Raw genomic sequence first — 15874 nt, forward strand, 5'->3', positions numbered from 1 at the left:
GGCTTGTGGTCCATTTTTAGGCAGGAAACATTCATCTGAATAGACAAAATCATGTACTGCAATCATAATAAAAGCTAGCATTTGGCTAGTGTTCTTGTTCCTATCTCATTTGTGATGTAAATAATACTATTACTCTAATTTTATAAGTGAGGCGATTGTGTTTGAGAAAGGTTACATTAATTGACCAAGGTCATATAAGTTAATGAGTATCTGAGGGAGGATTCAAATTCAAGTCTTACTGAGTCTAAGTAAGGCACTCTATTAATTACTCCTCTTAGCTGTTTCATCATCATGATTATTGAAGTTTCAAAGTTCTGTTTTGTCATTTGCTAGACATCAAAGCAAATGCAAATGAGATACTTTAACATTGTTGGGGAAATGTTGAGCTTCATGTGGTCATCACAAATTTAATTAAGACAACCTCCTCAGTAACTGCACTCAATTAGAATCATAACAAGAGTCAGGTAGAAGTGTTAATGTCTTTTTGACCACGTGTGTGAATCACTAGTCCAATAATTACAGCAAATAAACCGAACTTGGCATCAAGACTGTCTTAACTGGATCCAATTCAATCAAGTCTTTGGACTCTAAGCTACAGAAATTAAATGAAATGAATGTTGTCAGTGCCATTTCTACTTTCAGAGGAATTAGAAAAGGATGGCAGCTTCCTTTGTACTTCCCCAGAGGAGAGTTATTCCAATATGAGAACTAACAGACCAGGTTTTTAACAAGAAAAGAAGAGGAGGAAGAAGGCAATTTCCAGATCATCTAGGCAAAATGCTTTTGACTGAATTATCAATTAATTACCCGAACATCCTACTTCACTAAGTGAAGCAATGACCTCAATAGAAGATATTCAGTAAGGAATTTGGGGTCCAGGAAAATGAAAATTTCCTTATACCAGGCAACCTTAAATTTGTATATTTCTCTCTCAGATATGTAGATATAAGGAAAGGGAAAAAAGGGGAAGAAAGACAAAATAAAAAAGACAAAGACAGGCAGAGGCAGAGAGAAGGAAGTTGGAAAAGGGAAGCAAAGGGAAGAAAAGGAGAGGAAAGGAGCAGAAAGGACGAGAAAAGAGGGGAAAGAAAAAGATCAGAGAGAGAAGAATGAAGAGGAATAGAAATAAATAAGGTAAGAGAGAAATAAGGAAAGGGAGAAAAGAAAGGAGAGAGAGAGGACAGACAGGAGGGAGACAGTCACAGAAACAAAGACAGAGAGAGAGAGAGAGAGAGAGAGAGAGAGAGAGAGAGAGAGAGAGAGAGAGAGAGAGAGAGAGAGAGATTGAGAGAAAGATGAACACAGAGAGATTAGTGTGGTGTGGAATTTAAAAAAAACTGATCATTGTGATTTCCTCTATTTCTTGTATTCTCCTATCCAATTAAATCTGAGATCACAAGCATTCTCAAGATACCATCACTGCTAAAAAATATACTACGCAGAATGGTGTTATGTAAAATAGGAGCAATAATCATTTTATTTAGTGCCACTTGAAAACAATGGCCTTTCCTCCAGTGAATGAAAGGAATGAGATCTCTAAAATGTGTTCTCTTGTCCTAGGAAACACTGTCATTCTGGAATAGTGAAATGTCTTCAATTCATGTCCAATTTGCCATACCATTCAGTAATCAGCCTTATCTATCCATAAAGATGATTCTCCATCCAATTCTATTTTCTAAATCACTTCATCAGCTCTAGTCTTCCATTTACAAAGCAAGGAATCATTCATCAGCTTCCCTGATATCCATTATTATGCTGATCATGCTAGTCTTTGCAGGTGTTGACTGAATTCAATGACTGAATTATTTCTTAGATATTTTCTCCTTAAGAGCACAATATTGCTTATTTTTGTTCTTAAAAAAAATAAACAGCTCATAAATTTGCTATTCACTTAGAATATGAAGGTAATGAGGCATTATCACATCTCTGGCTTAGCACCATTAATATGCTCTCTCAAGTTTGCATCAGATATTATTAATATTTGGCCTAAAAGTGACATCTATTCATTTCAGCATGTTGCAAATTAGATGCCTAACATTACTTCCTGGGAAAATTCATGTCATTTTCTTTGTGGTTTGGGTAGGCAATGTTGTTCGTGAAAAAATAAATTGCAGATCAGGAAAGCCATATCCAAGACCTACTTCCACTTCTGACAAGATATAGAAACTGAAGAATGATTCCCTAACTCTTTTAGAATGCAATTCTGTGCCTTTTGTGTAAAAATGAATAATATATATCATTCTCCAGTGATTCCCTGAATATTTGCATGACTTCTCTTCATTATGTTATAATATGCTTTCATTGCTTATAAAGAATAGCCTTATATAAACTCAGGATAATATTTATTTTATATCTTAGTTATGATGAAAGAAGGGCCAAAAGATTTTATATTCTTTCTCCTTATCTTTCCCCATGCCCACATTCCCTCTTTTATCCATTGTGTTGTTGTTTAGTTGTTTCAGCTGTGTCTGATCCTTTGCAACTCCATTTAGGGTCTTCTTGGCAAAAATACTGGAGTGGTTTGCCATTTACTTCTCCAGCTCATTTTACAGATGAGGAAACTAAGGCAAGCAGGATTAACCGTCTTTCAAAAGTCATATAGCTAGGAAGTATCCGAGGCTGGATTTGAACTCAGATCTTCCTGACTCCAGGCCCAGACCTCTATTCACTGTACCATCTAACTGCCCTTTCCCCTTTGAAATATACATTTTATGCTCTTTCCTCAGGAAACTTCTTAAAGCTCCCATTTAAAGAGAGTTAGGAAGCCCAGGCAACTTTTTGTTTCCTACCAGCTGCATTGCCGGTTTTGACTCCAACATCATTATCCCTCTTTCACCACTCTCCATCCCCCTATCCCCTGGTCCCCAAATTCTTACTAGAAAACTCATCATTATGGAGATTTTGGCAGCTTTGGTACTCACATTCATCAAGACCCTCCTTTGCCTCTCTTCCTTAATTGGAGGGTTGGAAAAGGTGGGCGTTAGAAGCATAGGCAACTCTTCATTTCCTATCTGTTACATTGCTTGATTTCAACTTCATCATTATCCATCATCATGCTCAAAGTTTCTTTTTGTGAGTATCTGCAGGGCAGGAACTGCCTTTCTTTTTCTTATTATTTATTTATATCCCTAGTACTTAGTATAGTGCCTGGCACACAATTGGTGCTTATTAAGTGTTTATTGTATTGAAGGTAACATCTGTAAGCTGTGGATGGAGTGTTCTGGATTTGGAATCTGAAGGTGTGATTTCAAATGTTGGCTTGGCACTTATTACCTGCATGACCTTGGGCAAAGACCTCAGTTTTTCACTCTGTAAAATGAGGATCTCTTAGGTTCTTTCCATCTCTAAATCTTGCCAAATAAGAATTGCTCTGGATTTTTTCACTCATCTTCCAGAAGCAATTTTATTTAATTTAACATTACTACCCAAGCATTTCTAGTCTGGAGAGACATGTTCAACCAAGCCTTCAGATGTGACTTTTGCTGCCCCAGAATGATTTCAGGTAGCATTTATAGGAGGAATCTTGAACAAGGGAAAGATATTTTAAAATACAGTCTGGATTAAGCATTCCAAAAATAAAATTGAGTAACTAAATCATTATCCTTTTCTCCTGGGTCTACAGTCCATTGAGAAATCAATGGGGCTCCTTCCGGAGATCTTTATTGAGAATCTAAGCTGAAGAGCAGGCACTTGTTTTCAATGGAAGAAGGTAATTCTCTTGGATGAGTTCTAGGGCCAATCACTTGAGAGGTGGGAAAGAGAATGATGTATACAAGATTGGAGTTAAGTTTGGTTATCACCCTTAATCCATTTCTCTAAGGAAGACTTTTTAGTCTTGGACTTTTCAGAGGAACTTTTTCAAGAGTCTGGAAAGATATTTAGAAGAAAATGTTTTTCTTAATAGTTTCAGTTTTATTGAAAAGGAGATTATTTTTCTACACCTTCTTTCCCTGACTACTTCTTATTGTTGTCCCCTCTGAAACAAATTCTTCAGCTGAAATCAACTACATTAATTTTCTGGTCCCTACTCTTTTCTTTTCTTTTTTTTTCTTGTTCTATTAATCCTTTTTTTACCAGCTGGTTACCTTCAGCACAGAATCATGGCTGTGCCCTCCAAAGATCCCTTCTTTTAGATCTCTTCTGACTCTCTTACCAGCTATAAGAAAGCAGAGCAGAGCTACAAGCTACAAGGATCCTTTTTCTTGCTCCTCCCCAATTCTTCCATATACCCAACAGGACCAACAGCAAGGATTTTCATGGAAATGAACACTTTTATACTGTTCTTTTATTCTGCATTTCTTCTAATCTTACCTCTTGCTCATTTCCATCTCCATCTTTTCAACCTTTTCAAAGGTGTTGTCTGAATACTCTCTGTACTCTTACTTATTGTCAACAATAACAACAATGACTAATAGTAATGGGAAAGTGATACTATAATAATCAAGACCCTGCCTTGTGAGAAGTGTTATCTCTGTGGGAAGCACTTGGAATCTTCCTCTTCCTTACAAATATCAAATATGTTGATGATGAGAAATCACATAGAAAATCAAGGCTCCAAAGCACTTAATACTCTTCCACATTATTTCTTTAGTTCGCATTTTTTAGAAGAGGAAAGACTTTAAAAATGAGCTCAGTTAACCCACTAAAGAACTCAGACAACATATGTCTTTGAATCCTGGCTCTGCCTCTATAGTGATCATGTGATCACGTAGCTACTCACTTCTTTTCCAGTAAGATTCCAAGAATAAATTGATGTCACAGTTACTTGAGAAATAACTGGACAGAATTGGGTTTATTTTTAAAATTCAAAAAGTTATAAAGATAGTCAAGTTTGAACATATTTACACATAAAAATAAACTATTCGCCTGAAAAGGGGTGATGCATTTATTTCTCTTAAAAGATGTGCCCAAATTTAAAGATTAATCTTCTCTTCCTACACTTGAACTATGCTAATTTTAATTCAAAACAAGGGATCATTAATTAGTCCTTATGAGTAAACTAGCCATTTCACTTATTGAATTTTAAAATCATGAAATCAATGCCATCTCAATGAACAGCCTCACCAGACTTCTCAATTACCTCCAAGATTTATACAGTAATGGTTCATTTTACCTGAGCTCAGCAAACATAAATTCAGATAAACATAATTGGCAATCAAAAACAATAAAGGCAGAAAAATGCATAAAATAAAAAATTTTAAATTCTAAACTAAATCTGCACCATTTTCCCTAGCTGCATAAAGTCTCCCAGCAATTTGCCCAATCATGCTGGGAGCCATCAAAGCCATGCTGTTTGACATGGTCACATGTGGAAACCAGGAGTTGCAAAGTGGCCTCTAGGAAGGATGAAAACATCCACTCACCCCCCCCAACCCCCTCTGTGTGACTTCTCTCACTAACATCCCTTATTATTAGAATTTTTTCCCAGGAGAAACAAGATGAAAGTAACATGCTTGTAGGGTTAATACAGATGTCCCACTCCCCCTCCTGAAAAACACCAGGAGATCCCACTTAAAAAATTAAACCTAAGGATTCTTATGTACCTACTTAAATAGCACCCTCTTTTCTAGGTAAAAACTACTGGCAAATCTGTGCTCTGAATTCCCCACCCCAAGGTACAGGCCAAGAACAAGCTTCTCTGACCTAAAACTGGGCCGTGCTGATTCTACCCTCTGACCCTGCACTTAGCAGCAGGGTTTTGTTGAGTACCTCCTTAGGCCTTGCATTTGGTGTTGGAATCCATGCAATCCAAGTATGTATCTGTGTAACCACTGAGGGTATAAAATAAAGCCAAGCCTGAATGAAGGTGGAGCAGCTACTTGTGGTGGCTGTGCTACGATTGAAACTTTTAGCCATCTCCCCATTCATCATCTGCCCACACACACCACCACACCCAGTCAAGGACTCCCACACAATCACAATCATTGTTGTTCAGAGAAACATTACTGTGAGTTATTACATTGTTTTGTGCCAAACCTTAGCTCCATTAACAGTCTTTGTCTGTAGTTCTCACTTGTAGCAAGTCATGTCAACATTAGACCATTAGACCAGTGCTTCTCTGTTGCATTAACACTATTTAGTTATTAATAATGGCACCAAAGTACAAAAGTGCTGATGCTAGTAGCTCTGATAATTATAAGAAAAGTAATGTGTGGTATGCTCATATAAGAAATACTTATTAAAAATGAGGTTTGCTATTGTGTGTTTTTCAATTCATGCAAAGGGTCTCAGAACAAATTGGTCATGTAAAATGAGGTCCTACTGAATTTGAAATAAATACATTACAGAAGGCAAATCAAATCCAAAATCAGGTGAAGAGAAACAATAGGAAGATATCTAAAAAGAATTAATTATTGCTTTTATTTATGTTCTGTGACCCTGTGCAAGTCATCTTACCTCCCTTTCAATTTCTTAATGTTGAAAACCAGGGAGGTTGGACTAGACAGTGATCTCAATGTTTCCTTTTAGCTCTAAATCTGATCCCACAACTAATTCTGGAAAGCAGATGTCATCCCTCTCAATTTTCCAGTCCTTTATCACACAATCTTAGTTACAAAGACAATCTCTTTGTTGAGAAAGTTTTTGACATGCTGAACTGTTCCACAAGAACTCCAAATGAAGCATTATCATTGGACCTTGAGTCATAAGATTGAGGGGGGGTTTTCACAGTGGGGCAAGCCATTAGTAATTGAGTCTGTTCTGTTTCTTTTGTAGAATGATTAACCTTCCCCCTAGGTAGCTGTGGTTCTCAATTAACATGCTGTCTGTATACCTCATTTATCACTGACAAAAATGTATAAACTTTTGAAAGTTGGCATTAGGGGATTTCTGAAGGCTAGTCAGCCGCTAGAAAGTCTTCTTTCTGACCTCCATTACTCTCCTCTAAGGAGAGATGCAAAATACTTTCAGTAGAACAGATAACTTTTTAACAATTCACAGGCCCAGAAAGCCAATTTTCACTTGCTTAGGAAGTGTTGACCTGTGATTTAAGAGTGCTTGTCTGCAGCTTGAGAAATTCCCATCTTTCCCAAGTCCTTTACAGAAAAATAACTGGGGCACTATTATGACAATGGTTGCTCTGCCTAAAGGCAGACTTTGTCTCTGTTGCTACCACTGGGAGATAAAATAGATTTACCATGAGGATAGAAGCAGTTTAATATAAAAGGAGATGGAGAGTTTGGGTTCAAGTCCTGTTCTGTTACTGCTAATAATTGTGTGACTCTGGGCAAGTCACTTAACCTCTGGCAGCTTTCCAAGATTTATTTAATTTAAGCCATGGATAGTTTGAATCTGCTGATCTGGGAGGAGTTTCCTATGATAATCCTTTCTATATTTGAATAATATTTGAAGTTGCATAGGTTATATAATGAAGGTATAAGACTCAGAAATGAAGACCACTAAACTTATTATGGAATCTACAGTTTGGAAAGAAAAATGAAGATGGTTGTAAAGTCAGGGCTGGATGATCTTTTAACAGCCCATTAACTCCTTTTCATTGTCATCAAAGAGGACAAATATCAAATGTGTAACTTAGACACTTGACTAGTACCCAATATCTTTACTGCCTAAGAGGCATAATATAATCAAGATTTAATTGGATACCTTAGGGATGGTCACTTTTAGTCTGGCATAGACACAAAAGGCTAGGAGAGACCACCAATTGGTACAATAAGAATAAGCCACTGTCCTTATGATGGGCACCTAATTGAATCAGTCCCAAAGGCAGCTCCACATCATTCCAGGGTTAGGCAACTACATGGAGAAAACTCTTTTCCTAATTAAAGAATGAGACAGTCCAACAGGGTGAGATACTCCAATGGTACAGAATATTTTCTGAGGACTGGAATTTTTTGAAAGATCAGTGAAAGATCAGCCTTATGAAATAACCTCACTCATCAATGATGGCCTGTCACTTTAAAACAAAGGACCCAAAATCCCTTCTCACCTTCTTCCCAAGCCTTTGGCCCCATTAAGAGACTCTGGGCCTTGACACAGGGGTCCTGGTAAGGGTACACATGGGATTGGGCAATCTTCTGTGATGTGTAGGAGATCCATCCACCAAGGGAATCTAGCCAGCTTTTAAATGCTTTTGAAATAATACTATTTATTTGATATAGTATGCATACTAGGTAGCGTATTCTTGTCTCCTTAATGTTTAAGGAAAGACCTAGAGGGAAGGTCAGAATATGGAATTTAAAAATAAATACTCAAACTATAAAAAAGAGAAAAAGAGAAATATTTGTTGTAGAGAGAATTAGTGGACTTGCTGATCTTATAATTATTGTTTCTGCATGCTTAGAAGTTAGAGACAAAAATGTAACTTCAGTACATAATAAGATTTATTGTGTTGACTAAAGCATTTTATGCAGTTATAGCTACAATGGAAAAATGATTATATAGATTTGGAAAAGCTATTTTAATGCCCATATTTAAGAGGCCTGAATTCTCTGCTGACCAGCTAACTAATAGAACAATGTTACTTCTAAGATCCAAATGCCTTTAAATTGGACAAATTGTTGAGTTCAGATAGCTTTAATAACATTCATTGCCTTTGGACTACTATCAATGAAATTGAAGCACTGGACTTTTGTCTTCACTCATTACATTGTTTTCTATAGCTCAAGTGATAAAACCTGACTCCCAGTCAAAACAATGCCTTCAACCCTTTTGTGTATGCCCTTTGATGTACTGTTATCACATCGGGAACAAATCTCTTCATTTCATTATTTTTCTTTATTAAAGTAAAAGTCTGTATTTATAATGTACCGACCATAATCATTTATCTTGCTGCTGATTAACAGGTACACAAAGGAGATCCTGAAAGTAATGAACATAGATTATGCTTCAGATTGGCTTGAGCTGGGAACAAAGAGTGGCAGTGGGGAAGCATAGTATGCTTCCCAACATATTACAAAAGAATATTACAGCAGTACTTTTGTCCGGGTCTTTCATGCCGCCCGAATAAGAAATCTTTATCAGTTTTTAACTATCAATTTCCCAACAAGGTCCTGCTCTGAAATCCTTTTACATCATTCTCACCAAAGCTGGAACCACTTTCTGAGAGAAAATTGGGTCAAAGTTTAAGAAGGAAGTCTATGCTCCTGGAAATGGATTAGGGTGGTAATCACATTTATTAAAGCAAGAACATCTTACTTTAATTCAGGCCATGACCTGTTTCTACCCCCTGACCAGATTGAGTCGTTCAGAAAAATGATTATCTAGGAAATGCTGGAATTTTAAGTGACTTCTATTCTGTTGAATCAAAACTGCTACCTGAACCTTCACCTGAATTCTATAACTTTTATCTTTTAAAACTATAACTTTTATCTTTTAAAACATCTTTTATCTTATTTCTAACACTATAAATCATAACTTCTAAATGATTTGAGCTAAAGAGAGATTTTTGGAAGCATGAAAAAAACACTATCCTGACACTTTCAGAGTAGAAATTCAGAGCATTAGAATAACAATACATTTTCTCCTGTCAGCTTGAGTCCAAAATTCAGGATACTGAATTTTTTTTTTTTAATTCATAAAGGAAAACAAACTCCAGGACTAGATTCTACTTCTGGTTTCTAAGCAAGAAAGCTGAAGGAGATAAAAAATAACTTGGACTATAAGAAGAAGAAAAAAATGTGAAAGTGATTTTTGTCAGAGGATCTGCTTCTCCCTTCTCTGATTGGGGAGTCCTTCCTGGAGCCTCCATTCTCAAGAAGGGCCCAGATCAGCCAATTTTCTTTCTCTTTAAGTCTGATTTTTCCAGACTTTATCATCACACCACTGGCTAGGAGTTTAAACACACACACACACACACACACACACACACACACACACACACACACTCCTTCCTCACTGCTTTTCATATTTCTTTTGTGGGTTTTCTTCCTGTATTAAAATGTAAGCTCTTTGAGGGCAGGTACTTAATTTCTTTTTGCTTTTATTTGTACCCCTAATACTTAGTACACGACTGACACATAATAATTGCTTAATCAATGCTTCTCAACTTGCTTTGCCTTGCCTTTTTAAGGGATTGGGGTGGGGGAGTAGGATTTGTGAATTTAAAATTTTTATTTAATAAATTAATTTAGAATATTTTTCCATGGTTACATGATTCATGCTCTTTCCTACCCCTCCTCCCACTCCCATAGCTGACATGTAATTCCACTGGGTTTTACATGTGTCCTTGATCAGGATCTATTTCCATATTATTGATGTTTGCACTAGGGGGATTATTTAGAGTCTACATCCCCAACTATATCCTCATCAACCCATGTGATCAAGCAGTTGTTTTTCTTCTATGTTTCTGGGAGTAGAATTTCTGAAAAATATCCAGGAATTGAAATGGAGGTATGAGGGAGGAGAAATCTAGGAGAATTTGAGGATAAACTGAAACAGAATAACATAAAATGAAGGAGTAAAAAGACTCAATCTGAAGACAGAAAAGGACTAAGAAGTAAAAACCTGAAGAGAAGGATTAAAGAGGAAGGTAGCAGGCAAGGCAAAATTAGCACCAAAAAAAAAAAGGTAGGAAAAACCAACTGGTGAAACATAAATGTAAGTGAGATAAAGGAAATAAAATAGTGTATGGCTGGGTTTTGGTTAAAGAATAAGAAAGGAAATTGAATGTGTTGTCAATGTTAAGAGACATTAAAAGTCATTAAAAGTCTAGCAGATAAAGTATAAATACCCAAAGGGAGTTCCCAAAAAACCAAGGCTGAGGCAATCTTAGAAACCATACTTCTATCCCTTCATTTTGAGCTTTTTTCATTTTGTGCAATATTGCACCTACTCTCAGGCTTCATTGCTCCACTGGTTAGTTTTGCTGAACTTTTTTTTTGTCTTCTTGGTTTTTTCTTTGTTATAAGAGACACCTACTGTGTAGGGGTGGTGAAGGACAAGGTGGGACGTTAGAGAAAGCAGGGATAGAACCCTAATTAAAGATTTAGGTTTAGAATGTCCAAGCAGTTTTGCAATGCCTTGCACTGAGTTTATGATGCTTGTATTACTGCCACAGCCAAATGATTAATATCTATACTCTAAATATGGATTGATCTCCATTCTAAAAATAAAGGTGATAGAATTTGAAAAATACCCCTCAATACTTGAATATAAGAGCAAATTACTGAATATTCCTTTAACAAAATGGAAGTAGAAGCAGCTAGCTAGCACAGTGGATAGAGCACCAGGCCCAGAGTTGGGAGAACCTGGGTTCAAGTTTGACCTCAGATACTTAGCTGCATGACCCATGGCAAGTCACTTAACTCCTAGCCACTCTTCTATCTTAGAATTGATATTAGGACAAAAGGTAGGGGTTTGTAATAATAATAGTAATAAATAAAGTAAAAAATTTAAAAATGTAGACAATGCTTCAATGGAGGAAGTGGCAGAAGGAAAACTTATCTTTTATCAAAAGATTAGATAGTAAAAGAATGCCATAGGAGGAAGAGAAGAAAAAGAATAACTGTATACTTGGACCAAAAAAAAAATATGGTTCTTCATTAAGGGAATGGGGCTAGAGGCTCCAAGATGAATGGAAGAATAAAGAAGAGGCCCAGAGACTGTCATATGGAAAGTAATCCAAAAAGGTAAGAGGAAAATGAGACTAGCAATGATAATTGGCAATATTTTGCTATGGGGTTATCAATCAAATATTTGTTGAATTGATTACAACAACAGGGAACTCTGCTGTCTTTCTTAGAAATATATATGGAAGATTGTATGATGGTGGTCTGTGAAAACATGGCTGCTCTTGGCAATGCAATGATCTGGATCAATTCTGAAAGTCTTATGATGGGGTATGCTATCTATCTCCAGAGAAAGAATTGCTGGAATCAGATGGATGTGGATTAAAGCATACTATCTTTCACATTGGTTTATCTTTGGTTTTATTTTGAGGATTTGGTCATGTATGAATATGTTCTTAAAATAATAACTAATATAGATGTGTGTTTTGCATGATAAAAAATAAAAATAAAATTTAAAAAGTAAAGAAACATATGGAAGACATAAAGAAGACTTGTCTTCCAAGACTTGTTCAAGATGGATGACTTAAAAGACTAAATGGAAATAGGCTGTATTTCCTTCACTGGTACTTATTGAAGTCAAGGGATATGGAAAAGGAAAACTGATTGGGCCCATGAACAACTAGCTAAGACAATGATGCCAGAATGAGGAATTTAGATTTCTGGAACAAAACTTAAACTATAGTAATGACAGCCTTTTGGCAACCAGTCAAGGGGAATCTAACAAAGTCTGTTAAGAATAATTTCTCTGGTGTTTTTCAAACTTAATAAGAGACTTTAAAATAAAAAGTATGGAGGAGGGAAAATTACTTTTGTACATACCCCAATCTAGATATTATGTAGAGTAGCTATTACTCACAAGAGCAAAAACCCACCTCTTTCCCCATTAAATTACCAGTCAAGGGATATAAAGGTTTCAAATGAAGAAATTCAAACAGTCAACAACTATACTTAAAAAATACTCCAAATTATGAATAATAGGAGAAAAGCAAATGAAAATAATTCTTAGGTTCCATCTCACATTTATCAGTTTAATGAATATGACATAAAGTGAAAATGACAATTGTTGGAGTTGTGGAAGCACAGGCACAGATATTCACTCTTGTTGATGTGAATTGGCCCAACCATTCTGGAAATCAGTTTGGAAATAAACTCCCGGAGCCATTAAACTATGCATGCATTTTTGGCACATCAATACTACTATTAGGCATACACACCCAAAGAGATCAAATGTAGAGGGAAATGACTGATATGTATAAATATTTATAGCTTTTCTTTTTGATGCAATAGGAAACTGAAAACAAAGTGGGCACTCATCATTTTGTGAATGGCTGATTAAGTTGTGGAATGTGAATATAATGGAATATTACTGGGCCACAAGAAAAAATGAATATGACAGATTTATAGAAAGTTGGGAAGACTTGTTCAAACTGATACAATTATGAAATGAGGAGAATCAGTAGAATAATTTACACAATGACCAATATAATGAAAATCAACTTCAAAAGACCATTGAACTCTGGTAAACAGTGAAACATCATGAATTCTGGAGGATGAAAAATGCTACCTGCCAGAGAAGTGATGGACTCCAGATAAAACCTGAGACAAACATTTTCTGACATGGACAATGTGTTAAATTGTTCTGCTTAATGATACTGGGATTTGTTATAAGGAGAAATTTCTATGGCACAGGGGAGAATTATTAGGTGTGACAGAGATAACACAAAATAAAGAAAAAATATTAATAAAATATTAAATAGATACAACAGAAAACAAAATTAAGTTCATAAAGGAATGCAAATAGCAATTCTGATACTACCATATTAAATTTAATGTACATTTAAAATAAACTATACATTGCAAAAGTCCATAGGCAATAGTCTTCTTTCTTATTTTATGTATATTGAACTGTTCATGTTTTAAGATGGTATTTTAGTTCACAATAAAAAAGATTAAGAAATGTATCTCATTAATGCTAATATTTTCATAATGATGTTTAATGGTTATGAATCACAGAATACCAGAATCTCAAATGAATCAGAATTGTGGGGGATACAAGGGACACTGGAAAGATTTATGTTGGATGGATTCAAGTATACAATTATAACATGTATAAAAGAAATTATAGAAGCATCAAGGACAAGCCTGGACAGAGAAGAAGTTGGACTGATTATACAGAGAGAGCAAGAGTGCACTTTAGTTATATAGAGACCTAAAAGAGGTTTTTACCATGTTGGGTAGATCTTCTTTGGAGAAAGACATGGAAACAAATTGGCTAGGCGAAGATGTGAAATGGTGGTTAGCTGTACTGATAGAGGCAATATCCATGCTGATAAGATCGCATGGACTCATCAGGATGTGAGAGGAAATATAACCTATGCACTCAAGATGGATTTATTCGATGTAAACAGTAAATGGAGTGCTATTTGCTTGTTGTTGATTTTTTTTCTGGAGGTAAAGAAGTGACTGGGTAGGTGCATTAAAATCATATGATATTTTTTCTCAATTCTCTTTTGCGATATAACTATATTTGGATGAAAAAGTTTCTTTAAAAGTTAAATATTTCAAGAATTTGAAAGGAACTCTAGTGAATACTATGCAGTTCATAAAATCAGCTACATGAAAAATATAAAGCTAGGAGGAAAGATCTTTCTTAAATATTTCTATTTAAATCATAGAAACTCAAGACCATGTTTAATAACATTTGCAGGAAGCTATTTCGAAAGGATCTAGCACAAAAACTCATAAAGAAAAATCAATCTGGAAACCAATAAACTTGAGGACAAGGAGCAAAATAAAAAAGTCAATGGGAAATGGAAAGTTATACATTTTTTTTTCCAATTTGGAAAAATGTGTGGTAGACAGATACCAAAAAGTTGGTTTGAGTCTTTGTGGACTGAAAGACCCCTTATCTCTAATAGAAATAGTAGTAGTAGTTTCTCAGTAACCGAGGATGACGATTGTCTTTGTGCGTTTTCGTCTATGATAGATGAGGGCGCACAAAGACACTTGTGCGTGAAGGAGATTTAAGTGGAAAAGTCGATGCACAGAGACAGTCCCACTTTCAGCGTTGGAAGCCTGGGTCCAGTGGCACGAAAAGTCATTACACCTGGAGACTTCCTCAGCTACATTGGATGGCCTTGTTGTCTTTTGTGCTCCAACACGCCCTAAGCACTCCACAGTGCTTTCCTGCATCGCCGTTTCAGCCGTTGAACCTTCTTATTGGTTTCTTCTGTCTGTTCAGCCGAATCAGTCTTCACATGCTGGGTGAGCAAAGCCCTGGTTCACCAGGGGTTGACGACCCGATGGCTACCCTCACAAGGTTTAGCTGGCCTGTCAAAGCCGTTGCCTGGGGTGTGGCCGCTGCCGCATGCTAGCAGCTACTAGGAGCCACAAGTGAGAGCTGGGTGTCAGGTGGGAGTCAGAGGCTGGAGAGCTGCCCTAGAAGGGCACAACAAGCCCTCCATACCAGAGATATCACCCCTCCCTGAACACCCCATACACCCCTCTAAAAGAAATAAAGCATAATTAAAATGAATCTTAGATTCCAATTAAGGAGTACTGGTTCTCCATACCTGACACTTCTATCTCAACTTGGAAAATATCAGAAATGTTTCACCTGGAAGCCACAGAAATAATTTTATTTCACTTCAGTGGAATTGTCAGTAAAGAATTTCCACTAAAGAAATATACCCGGGGAAACTTAGATGGAGATTAGGACCAGGAAGAGAGACTGTCAGAGAAATCTGGAGGACAATATAAGGTGAGACATATAGCAATAGCTCAAGAGGGTTGTATATAAGGATGTACAAGATGGACACATGGAATTTCAAAATTGGAAAGGACCTCAGTGACTATCTAGTCCTATTCATTTCTCTTCCAATACCCATACTGCAACCTCAGAAAATCTATAAAAACTCTGGGAAAGTGGTCATCTATCTTTTTCTGAAAGATCTACACCAAGGGAAGAAAATTCTACCCCTCAAGCAGCTCATTCTATTTTTTGACAGCTCTAATTAGGAAGTTTTTCTTATACTCATGTGCCTTTGACTGTTCCTGTTGTTGAAAAAGGACAAAGTTCATAATGGTCACCCTGAAGACCTCTGGATGTTGCTTCTGAGCCTTTAAAGATCCTGAGCATTGCTCCTTTGCCTCCTGTCTCCACTGTCCATTCTTTTTTATTTTCTTTAATATTTGTTGGAATTTTGCAAAAAGAGAATGAAAAAAAAAAGCCAGTGCAAATATATATGCAGAAACAACTCTTCTAAGAGAGAGATAAGCCTAGATATGGTCCATCAGTTTTCCTAACTAGTGATGTCTCTTCACATTTTATCCAAAAATTGGTGCCTCTT

Source organism: Monodelphis domestica, chromosome 8 (assembly GCF_027887165.1).
Source record: "Monodelphis domestica isolate mMonDom1 chromosome 8, mMonDom1.pri, whole genome shotgun sequence".
Classification (NCBI taxonomy): domain Eukaryota; kingdom Metazoa; phylum Chordata; class Mammalia; order Didelphimorphia; family Didelphidae; genus Monodelphis; species Monodelphis domestica.